The following is a 12,399-nucleotide window of genomic DNA, read 5'->3' as shown; positions in this document are numbered from 1 at the left end:
TCCTGGTCGAGGTGTATGTTGTAGGCTTGTTGTAGGCTACATGCTTTGCAGTATAGCGTTATGCTGGAATTATGCTTGAAGTTTGGGCTGTCGCACGGAAATGAGAGACACTGAATCTTGACGAGGAAACGTGTGGAGCGTTTATACACTGTGTGGGTTTCTGCTCGCGGAAGTGAGCTGGAGTCTTGAAAACTCCACTTTGTCCGCTCAGCCGCGTCCACGTAGTTACACAATTCGGGGTGTGCACGGCCAGGCGAAAGCCGTCTGCACAGGAGCCTTGTGGAGGGGCGCCTCTGCTGATTTGACTCACTTTTCCGTGCGGACACTCGCCGATGCGGGAAGCATAATGAGACCTATTAAGCGCTTGTTGTAGGCTACATGCTTTGCAGTATAGCATTCATTTTCCGTCCCGTTCAAAGACGCACGGGTATTTCACCTCGATGACAATTTCCTCGTCCTTTGTTTCTGTGCGGGGCTGCGGGCGGACGCGGTTCTTCTTGCGTCTTGCAGCCGCTGTGATTGTGTGCGAGCAGCCCCACCTGTCCGAGTCAGTACTCGTTAAACATACCGCACGTGCAGCATGCATCACGTAGGTTCCGACTGGTAATTAGTAACATCGTTCCGATTGTAACAGCAATAAAATGTCACATATATGTCACTCACAACAAGTATTAAAACATTTATTTGGTGTATATTTTGCTGTTTGCTGCTGTACATATTTTGTTGCATGTTAAATCGTGGTTGCCCCTGGGGCAACCAAAGACCAAGAAATGGTTGCCCCATGTTTTTTTTGGTTGCCCGGGGCAACCGGGCAGCCGTTAACTCATTCACCGCCAAAGACGTCTTTGACGTGTTATCAGAAATAGCCCTCCCCGCCAATGACGTGTTTGACGTGTTTTTGTTTTTATTACTGCAGGGCGTAGTTCAAACACTTCCTCAGCCTGTGACATAGTATCAGGTCCCTAGCATCTAAGACAACACGTGAACAAACACATACCGCAGCTGTTGTTTTGAAATTGAGCAAGAGGAAAAGCAGAAAACGGATAAACGCTTCCTTGTGCACTATGTGCAGACAGGAGAAACGCCATTGAAACGCCCCTCGGCGCGCTGCAGGAGCTGGTCGCTTTCCTGTGTGCCAGCCGGAGAAAACGGGAGAAAGTAATCCAGAGATGCGTTTGATCATCGGAGGAATGAGGAAATGATCGATCAGAGGGCGGTGAGGACGTGTTGAATAGCCGAGGGGAAAACGGGAACGATCAAATAGCAGGGAGGATACAGGGAGACATGGACGAGGACGGGTGGACCAGAACAAAACAAAATAAACACACGAACAGCTAACAAGCCAGAAGCGGCAGTCACAGCAGCCCGCTGTCCGTTCTCAAGAGCTATTCAGTTGGTTCATGAAATCGCTGGGCTGCGTGCCCTCCAGTGTTGCTCCTGGCCAATCCCGGCGCCACAGGGCGTGGTTATTGCTTATCCTATGTGGGGTTAGAAATCACGCAACGAAGGGGGATCGTGTGTGTGTGTGTGTGTGTGTGTGTGTGTGTGTGTGTGTGTGTCTGTCTGTCTGTCTGTCTGTCTGTCTGTCGGTGTGTCTGTCTGTCTGTCTGTCTGTCTGTGTGTCTGTCTGCACACTCACTCACACTGCTGTATTGTTGAATGTAAAAAAAAAGCACTTCATGTGTATATATATATATATATATATATATATTTTTTTTTCATTTGTGTCATAACGAATAGTATTTACATGTCTGAGGTCAATACAGTTCAAAATAAAAGAATTGAGAGCGAGTTCTGCTTGAGAATGTGTATTTTACAGAAATTGCCTTTTCTCCTGTTTGTCATCTCAGAGAGACCTTTTGGGTGAAAACAGGGTGTATATAAATGGATATAAGTAGAGTACAGAACATGCTAAAAGCTCACTTTTTTTTCCTGGTGAACCCAGAGACGTACATCTTCATTTTGAGGTATTGCAAATCACTCTGGTGCTAATAGATAATTTACTGTGGGTCTTGAAAGATGACCAACAATTATGAAAATCTTTGGCCTGTGCTAAATATTGGCAGTCCTAAACTGGCCATGAATGAGTTAATGTCGAGCCCTGAAATGATACCGCATATAGGTGCTTTCATCATGTAAGATAAGGTGAGATGAAACAGCTGGTTGCTGTGGCAGTAAACAAGATTCAGCAAAGAAAAAACGATATCAAAGAGACACAGTGAAATGAAAAATATATATAATAATCTATAGACGGTTTTAACTTGACAACAAAAACATTCTAAATTGAACCCCCGCTCACTTCCTGTTGCAGTGTTTGCTATGGACATAAAAGAAAAAAAAACATTCAAGTGCAGGACTGACCAGTCCGTGAAAACCGTCTATACAGCTGAGCGGCGAAAACAAAAGTAACGATGTCGAGTGAATATTTCTGCAGTTTGCCGAATGCTGAGAAAAAGGAAGTGCTGTGGGGTTGCGCTCTGGTGAAAACCGTCTATATAATATATAATAATGTAATGTAATGTAATGTAATGTAATGTATAATAATCTCAACAGGCTTCTATTTAAAACATTTTCACATGTTCACTTCATCCTGTATGGACAGAGGCATTTCTACAAGAGAACGAAAACAAAGAAAGGTAAAACCAATCCACGTCGGTTTGGAAGTGGACTGGACACTGATGCACTGAGAACACACCTCTCGCACGCACGCACGCACACACACACACACACACACACACACACACAGACACACACAGACACACACACACACACACACACGCATACGCACACGCGCACACACACACACACAGAGATTGCTAAGGTACTAACGGATGCCAGCTGCCCTTTCAATAATTAACAGCAAAGAACAAAGCGTTCCCCGTCTCCACAGTAGGTGCTGCTGCTTCGAGACATTTAAACATCTCCACAGACATTTAAAGGTGTTCAAAAGATCAGCGTAAAATGAGCTTTACGGGTGCAAACTTTACCAGAGTACAGAGCAGTGCTTCACTCCCGCCCACCAGAGTAAATGCACCTCCTTCCTTGGCCCTCTCTATCTATTCATTTCTCAATAGCTGAACAAATAGCATAGCGGGGTTTTTCTTTCCTATCGGTGGTTCTCCTGAACCTGGTATCTGCTGCGTGTCAGGCAGAAATCAGAGTAGGAAAGGTTGGTGTCGCCTAGTTGTTTGCAGTCCTATAGTTTGGTATTGCTAACTTACTTTGTTCACTTTGCCCACCTGTACTGTCGAGTTCACACCATGAACTCTCACTGTTTCCATTACCCTCAGAAATGCGCAAAATCTAAATATCGCAATAGAAATTGGGTAATGGAAACACGTAAATTTCGAAAAAACCTCCCAAATATCGTAAAAAGTTTTTGCGCTCCCATGAGGTGGTTTTTCAGACGTGTCGATATAGCAGTTTATTGCAAAAGTGTAATGGAAACACATTTTCCGCCTTTGCACGTCATGTGACCCATCTTCTCCTTTGGAAAAGGAGCGGAAAATAAGTTCGGTAAGTAAGGTTCGATAAGCCGTGGCAAAACCTCTGCAGCAAGTGGAAAACTTTGAAGCAACTCTACCTAGCAGAAAGACGAGTGTTGTGCAAAAGCGGAGCCGGGGTAAATAGATAATGTTTAATGGCAGAAATCGGTCCATGGTGACAGGCTGCCTGTGTGCGCACATTTGAGCGGCGAGATGAGGGGATGAAAAGCACACACCGTGCAGTGTTGCTGACTGAAGTGAATACAGTGACTGTGAGTAATACATTACACACGTTTCAGGTGCAATGTTATAATTATAATAGGCTACACGACATTCTGATTATTGCACCATATCAGCCTTTTCCCCCCTCCATCTAAATTGGACCAGTTGTATTAGGCTACCTTTTTTCCTCTGCCTGTCGCGCTCACTGCATTCACCGCAGCCAGCAACGTTGCGACTCATTTTCTTTTGAATTGATAATCAGGCTCGTTTATATGCGTTGTAACTTAATGTGGTGATTTGCATTGACCATTGGTTGGATTTGAGCATGCAGGGGACGGGATATGGGGCAGATCCCCGTGCATAATCACTGTGGCAGCTGCTGGTAACGGGGAATTGCGTTCAGGTGTGTGCGCCGTCACTCAAATTCAACTTCAATGGAAACGACTACAAGTCGCAATTGTACATTGTCGAAGTTGTAGAAATATCGCAATTATTTTGCGAAAAACTGTAATGGAAACACAGCTATGAGTAAGCATTGGTCAGTGATTTCTGAATGTTACAAATAAAAAGACACTTTGGGAGATTGTCTTGGTCAACTAAGTGACGAGAACATGGCCATCCAAACCATCCATGTTTCCCTGGTAGATCATTGGCTATTGGCTATTATTACTACTGTAATTGTTACTGTTGTGTCAGCTAGATTTAGCTAGACATATTCTCTGTGAAGTCCTCTGAGACATGCTTGTGAATTAGGGCTATACAAATAAACTTGACTTGACTTGGCTGTGGTGCTATTAAAGCACTTTAACGTAGCCTACCCTACAGTACCCTATGATGAGTGATAGCATGCTATGCTACTATTTGTATCACTAGCATGATCTCAAAAGTGAGAAAAGGGGAACTTCTTTCCCTACAAAGCACTGCACAGCGGATGAATACAAGGTTGTTCACCAGAAACAGTTGCCCCACTGGGCCTGCAGGTATGATCTACTGGGAACACACAGGATGATTTTGGGGTCTCTCTAAAGTTGACCAACGGGACAATCTCCCAATTGGTGTATTTCTCTAACATCCATACACAAGCTTCATCGTTCAGTATAGCGCTATCAGTTCCCAGTCAGTAGCAGCAACATTACTCCAGGTAACAGTGTTGGGCAAGTTACTTTCAAAATGTAATATACTACATATTACTAGTTACTTTTATTTGAAAGTAATAAGTTACTTTACAATATTACTTTCTGTGTAGAGTAACTCGTTACTTATTACACTACTTTTGCATTACTTTTACCAAAACATCAGCAGCAGCAGAATGACATCGCTGCCCCGGCCGGAACCATCCCGAAATATTATTTCAACCACCTTGAAATCAGTGTAAACAATCCAAAATTCTAAATGTTATTCTTTTCCTTTGTTATTGTCATCTATAGTGGTTATTTGCATAAAAACAGTTTGATTAGGAAATGATCGTATCTTTTTTTAAATATGTGCTTTGATTTAATAAAATGTAACTACATTTGTAACTTGAGTTACTTGATAAAGTAACTGGTATAATATTACTGAAATCCTATAAATAATAAGTTATATTACTGAGTTACTGCTAAAAGTAATATATTACATGTAATATGTTACTTTTGTAATGAGTTAGCCCCAACACTGCCAGGTAATCATCTCTCTGTAGATACTGTCAGTCACCTATTCCATCATGTCCAGTTCAGGCACTATTTCGCTTCGACAGATAACGAAATGCAAGTCATTTTGTAAGCATGGGTGCACGTGTGTGTGTGTGTGTGTGTGTGTGCGTGTGTGTGTGTGTGTGTGTGTGTGCGTGTGTGTGTGTGTGTGTGCGTGTGCGTGTGTGTGTGTGTGTGTGTGTGTGTGTGTGCCGCAGACTACCCCATTGATACTAATTCAATTGTGATTGAGTGGGCGGCTGAACAATGCTTTAGATACAGAGATGAAAGGAGGATGAGAGCAGAGGGTCGGGGCTCGATCAGACAGACGCTGAGAGAAAGAACAAAGAGCGGCTAATAAAAAAATCAAAAAGAGGCCCGCTGATCTTTGGAAACGTTGTTCAAACAGCGTTTTGATGTTAAGGGTTTCATTACAATGAGTGTGTGAGGCCATCATGTTGAAGAAGCTGTTTGATGGTATACTGTCTGTACATCCCTATGAGTTTCACACAGACGGGCCCCACTCAAGATGCACAAGTGGAAAAACACGCCATGCAAAAGACAGAAACAGAGATAGTCAGGTAACACATTGGGCCATATCTTATGCCCAAGTGCAAGTGCAAGTGCAAGTACAAGTGCAAGTGCAAGTGCAAGGCCAAATCTTTGCTAGTTTCTAGAACTCAAAATCTCTTGTTTTTCTTTTCATTACCACTGGGTCGCTGAAACACGTCCTTTGATGTACTGACCCAGTGTGGTAATTACAAGAAAAAAGTGAGATAGATAGATAGAGTACTTTATTCATCCCCGAGGGGAAATTCTGGCGTTACAGCAGCAGTAGCATCAATGACAAGAGCATCAATGACAAGAGCATCAATGACATGAAACAATTAAACAATAAAAAAAAGTTACACAAATAAAAAAGTTACACAACTTCTGTAGGTAAGGTGCAGAAACAGCAGTATTAAAATATTGCAATAAGAAAAGAAACAAACCAATACGCGAAAATATACAATATATACAACTTTACTTCCACCGCCTTTACATCTTACGTTTCCCAGAAACTGTAGGTAAATTAAATCAAATCAACTAAATACTCCTAAATAGTATTGAATAATACTATTATTTATATTTCTATTATTTCTATAACTAAACTAAAGCTGTACAGTTTGTGAGAAAGAGTGAAAAAGTGAGATTTTGAGTGCTAGAAACTAGCAAAGATTTGCCCTTGCACTTGCACTAGGGGATTTTGTATCTCCAAAGAGAGAGAACTGTAATTTCCCTCACTAGATATCATGTATTTAACTGTGCTTTCCCTCACTAGATACCATGTAATGTAATGTAAAGTAATGTAATGTAATGTAAAGTAATGTAATGTAAAGTAATGTAATGTAATGTAAAGTAATGTAATGTAATGTAATGTAAAGTAATGTAATGTAATGTAATGTAATGTAAAGTAATGTAATGTAGTCACCATGTATTTGTGACAATGATGGGTTTTGAAGGGGTTGTTGTGTAAGCGGGTCCTGGAGTTTTGCCACTACAGTTCATACAGTACATGTAAGGGACAACATACTGTACGCTTTGATGGCTGAAAAAGAGGAAAAGAGAAAAATCATTAGAATATCGATAGAAAAATCATTTAAATTGGAATCCAGAAGTTTTAATCCGACAGCAGTGATTTTCAGTCATTCAGTCTCGTCAGGTGGAAATTCCAGGCAGGCATCATGACGGGGAAGCCAGCCAGAAACGCTGACAGACGGAGAGCCAGAAGACGAGCAGGTGGGTGAGACAGTCAGACAGAGAGTGAGACAGTCAGACAGAGAGTGAGACAGTCAGACAGAGAGTGAGACAGTCAGACAGAGGCAGTCAGACAGAGGGTGAGACAGTCAGACAGAGGGTGAGACAGTCAGACAGAGGGTGAGACAGACAGACAGAGGGCGAGACAGTCAGACAGAGGGTGAGACAGTCAGACAGAGGGTGAGACAGTCAGACAGAGGCAGTCAGACAGAGGGTGAGACAGTCAGACAGAGGGTGAGACAGTCAGACAGAGGGTGAGACAGTCAGACAGAGACAGTCAGACAGAGGGTGAGACAGTCAGACAGAGGGTGAGACAGTCAGACAGAGGGTGAGACAGTCAGACAGAGGGTGAGACAGTCAGACAGAGGGTGAGACAGTCAGACAGAGGGTGAGACAGTCAGACAGAGGGTGAGACAGTCAGACAGAAGGTGAGACAGTCAGACAGAGGGTGAGACAGTCAGACAGAGGGTGAGACAGTCAGACAGAAGGTGAGACAGTCAGACAGAGGGTGAGACAGTCAGACAGAGGGTGAGACAGTCAGACAGAGGGTGAGACAGTCAGACAGAGGGTGAGACAGTCAGACAGAGGGTGAGACAGTCAGACAGAGGGTGAGACAGTCAGACAGAGGGTGAGACAGTCAGACAGAGGGTGAGACAGAGGGTGAGACAGTCAGACAGAGGGTGAGACAGTCAGATGGGCGAGGTGAGACAGTCAGACAGAGGGTGAGACAGTCAGATGGGCGAGGTGAGACAGTCAGACAGAGGGTGAGACAGTCAGACAGAGGGTGAGACAGTCAGATGGGCGAGGTGAGACAGTCAGATGGGCGAGGTGAGACAGTCAGACAGAGGGTGAGACAGTCAGACAGAGGGTGAGACAGTCAGATGGGCGAGGTGAGACAGTCAGATGGATGAGGTGAGACAGATAAAGCTGGCCGGGCTGCAGCCGACTTTTTTCTCTCTTTGTACAACTTCTCTAATTACAGTTGCGAGTGACTTGAGGTTATTGTAGAACTTCTCCCGAGCTCTTCCCGCTGTCAGACAGCACGTACAGTACAGATAATTACTGCTCCCACACACACACACACACACACACACACACTACTCCTCAGCAATGCACTGCGTATAGCAGAGGGACCAAGACACACCAGCGTGGACTATTACGCAACAGAAAGAAACTATTGGACGTGGATGTTGAAGCGTTACATGACGGGACTGTTAATGTGATAATAGTGTGATACTTGAACCCTCATTTCTCTTCTCTCCACCAGGGAAGTCAGAGCATCATAGTGTGCTGCACGCTCAACCTTAGTTTCTCTGGCTCAAAGACGATTTGGACTCCAGAGTGCCACTGGGCAGGAGAGCTAATCCATGTTGTTGAGCTTTATTGGCTGGGCTGTGAGCAAGTGTCGTCCAATTTATAACCTCAGTAGGGAAGGATTTATGACATCACTGATGACATCAGAGTCATCACTGATGGTGTATATTATGTTTTAGAACACGGCTCTCTTGAATACTCGATTCTGATTGGTCAATCAACAAGATTCACCGGTCATTATTTCTCGACAACCGACCGCTGCTCTGCCACACCTGGATTAATCAGTTGATAAGAGCCTTTTGTCCGCAGACGCTACTAATTAGGCCAACCAGTTGCAGCTGTGGTGTCTTGTGTGCCAATTACGAATGAAACCGCTTTGTCGTTGAAAACGCTATTAAAAAATCTATTTGAATAATTATTTTTGTCAGATTATTGAATGATTTAGTTGTAGGCCGTGTTCTAAGCGGGATAATGTATACTGAGCCGGTGATTACTGGAAATAATGACCTTCAGCTTCAGGTGAATGATTAAGCCCTCCGCTGCGCGTCGGGCTCAATCATTCACCTGTCGGTCATTATTTCCACAGTAATCACCGGCTCAGTATACATTATCCCTTACATGTTATATGGTGTATATATATATGGCATCATTAGTGGGTATGACATCATCAGTGAATTATGACATCACTGATGACATCGGTATGGCATCATTAGTGATTTTAGTAGGTCAAAATGTCTATGACATCATTAGTGGGTATGACATCATCAGCAATTGTGGGTATGAGTGTGAGTCCCTCTTCCTGTATGCAAAAGTACACGTGCACTTTGACTGGTCATCGGTTACAGGTGAAAAGTGCCGGAGACAATGTTTAGTAGTGTGCTGTGTGGTCCAGGCAGGGTGGTCTTCTCTCACACCGCTCCCCTTCAAGCCCTCGCTGCTCTCAGGACCGGCAGATTAACCCGAAATTTCTCCACTGCGAGTTCGGATGAGCCTTATGTAGCCATTTCACCCACAGACTCAGGCCCCAGTAGCCTGTGGTCCGATGAGAGCATGGGACCCTTCGGACCTCAGGACCAGCGCTTCCAGTTACCGGGCAACGTGGGCTTCGCCTGCCACCTGAAGGGCACGGTGGACCAGAAGAAAGCTCCGGTCCACAGGGCGGTGGTGCCCGACGTCCTGACCACCCCGAGCAGCACAGAGAGACACGACTTCATACTGGCCCAGTTTGTCAACGAGTTCCACGGCAAAGAGGGCGACTTCTCCTAGAGCAGTACTTTCATCAAATCGACACGGACTGCTGCATTGAACTCCTGTCCTGAGCTGGTATGGAAAGATCTTGACCTGTTCCTTCCCGCCACGCCTGGCCAGTGCCATCACAGTAGTGACGGTGATGCAGAAGAGCATGCAGTGCGAGGAGGCCGAGCAGAGCGGAGAGCAACTGCATCGCCGACAGTTTGTGAGCGGTGGGAAAGGAATGTGCTTCAATACCACTTTCAGACAGACACGGTTCTGGTTCTGGTTCCGTTCTGGAGTCTCAGAACCTTGGTGCTTTCTGGCGAACCAGCCGCCGTTCACACCAGTTTAAGCGGAACCAAAGTGGGGAGGACATTATTTGGTAGTCCTTCTTCAGTTTTTAAAGTTGATTAATTATTTGGTCTGGCATTCGAGTGAACCCAGCCTTGGCCATCTCTTCCACAAGTTCGGCATACGACTTGCTCTTTCTTGTATTGCTTTCTAGCTTTTCTCGAAATTCGGTAGATGCCCAAATCGCCACTAAACATTTGGTTTCCTCAGCAGACCACTGCAAATTATTTTTCTCCATGTTGTCGCTGCCTTCTTCTCCTTCCTGCTTGTTTTCACCGCCTAGAATGAGACACGCCCACTGATGACATCACGGTTCCAAAGGAAAAAACAACTATCTTTTGGTTCCGCTGAGAACCAACTTTTCAGGTTCCGAACCAATTATTTTTTCGGTCTGAAAGCCCTATGTGTGGACCACAGGCTACTGGGCAGACTTCACTGAACCCGGTGTGCTTCACTCTGTGGACCACAGGCTACTGGGCAGACTTCACTGACGCAGGTTTGCTTCACTCTGTGGACCACAGGCTACTGGGCAGACTTCACTGACGCAGGTTTGCTTCACTCTGTGGACCACAGGCTACTGGGCAGACTTCACTGACGCAGGTGTGCTTCACTCTGTGGACCACAGGCTACTGGGCAGACTTCACTGAACCCGGTGTGCTTCACTCTGTGGACCACAGGCTACTGGGCAGACTTCACTGACGCAGGTGTGCTTCACTCTGTGGACCACAGGCTACTGGGCAGACTTCACTGACGCAGGTGTGCTTCACTCTGTGGACCACAGGCTACTGGGCAGACTTCACTGACGCAGGTGTGCTTCACTCTGTGGACCACAGGCTACTGGGCAGACTTCACTGACGCAGGTGTGCTTCACTCTGTGGACCACAGGCTACTGGGCAGACTTCACTGACGCAGGTGTACTTCACTCTGTGGACCACAGGCTACTGGGCAGACTTCACTGACGCAGGTGTGCTTCACTCTGTGGACCACAGGCTACTGGGCAGACTTCACTGAACCCGGTGTGCTTCACTCTGTGGACCACAGGCTACTGGGCAGACTTCACTGACGCAGGTGTGCTTCACTCTGTGGACCACAGGCTACTGGGCAGACTTCACTGACGCAGGTGTGCTTCACTCTGTGGACCACAGGCTACTGGGCAGACTTCACTGACGCAGGTGTACTTCACTCTGTGGACCACAGGCTACTGGGCAGACTTCACTGACGCAGGTGTGCTTCACTCTGTGGACCACAGGCTACTGGGCAGACTTCACTGACGCAGGTGTGCTTCACTCTGTGGACCACAGGCTACTGGGCAGACTTCACTGACGCAGGTGTGCTTCACTCTGTGGACCACAGGCTACTGGGCAGACTTCACTGACGCAGGTGTGCTTCACTCTGTGGACCACAGGCTACTGGGCAGACTTCACTGACGCAGGTGTGCTTCACTCTGTGGACCACAGGCTACTGGGCAGACTTCACTGACCCGGCAAAAAAAGGAGCTGCTTTCTTTGGATCTCCCCCGCCACCCTATATATTAGTAAGATCTGCCGTCTGCAGTTTCCTTCAGGCGGGTGGAAGTGTTTGTCTGTATTGGTGCAGAAGCAGCAACAGTAACAGGTTGGTGGTGCATGGTTTCCTCTGGCCTGAACCTCATCCAGGAGATTTGACATTAATTAGGCTGGCTGACACTAATGAGCAGCATCCAGTGTAGAGGAACAGATTTCTCTGGACGTCTGGCAGGCTGCTGTGGACCCGGGGCCCCTCCTCTGGGAGCTGGGAGTGGGAGGCAGGCGTGAGAGAAAGGAGGGGAGAGACGGCTGGTTCGCTGGACGAGAGACACTTAGTTACAGAGGGCAGAGGGAGGAGAGAGAGGGATGATGTGAAGGCAGCAAAGGGAGAGAGAGCTGGCTTGTAGAACGAGGGAAGCTGCCTTATTCAAGATTTTAATGTCAACATCCACCTGTCTGTCCTAGTGTGACTCAAATGCAAGCTGTCTAGTTCATAGTATAGTATAGTAGAGTAGAGTAGAGTATAGTAGAGTATATAGTATAGTATAGTATAGTATAGTATAGTATAGTATAGCATAGTATAGTATATAGTATATAGTATAGCATAGTATATAGTATATAGTATATAGTATATATGTAAGGGATAATGTAGGCGGTGATTACGGGGGAAATAATGACCGACAGGTGGATTGAGCCCGACGCGTAGCGGAGGGCTTAATCGTTCACCTGAAGGTCATTATTTCCCAGTAATCACCACCTCAATATACATTATCCCGCTTAGAACACGGCCTACAACTAAATCATTCAATAATCTGACAAAAA

General features: G+C 45.6%; 1 pseudogene across 1 annotated transcript; it reads left to right on the top strand.

Moving 5' to 3' along the window:
• The first annotated feature begins 9,352 nt into the window (after positions 1 to 9,352).
• LOC310798111 (methylmalonic aciduria and homocystinuria type D homolog, mitochondrial-like) lies at positions 9,353 to 11,551 on the top strand (annotated as a pseudogene). Its single transcript has 6 exons — positions 9,353 to 9,944; positions 10,698 to 10,776; positions 10,906 to 10,932; positions 11,114 to 11,140; positions 11,322 to 11,348; positions 11,478 to 11,551. The product of its transcript is annotated as a methylmalonic aciduria and homocystinuria type D homolog, mitochondrial-like (transcript).
• Positions 11,552 to 12,399: the final 848 nt, after the last annotated feature.

Source organism: Poromitra crassiceps, assembly GCF_964638095.1.
Source record: "Poromitra crassiceps genome assembly, chromosome: 25".
Taxonomy (NCBI): domain Eukaryota; kingdom Metazoa; phylum Chordata; class Actinopteri; order Beryciformes; family Melamphaidae; genus Poromitra; species Poromitra crassiceps.
The sequence above is the reverse complement of the archived record's forward strand: the minus strand, read 5'-3'. Positions and strand labels throughout refer to the sequence as shown.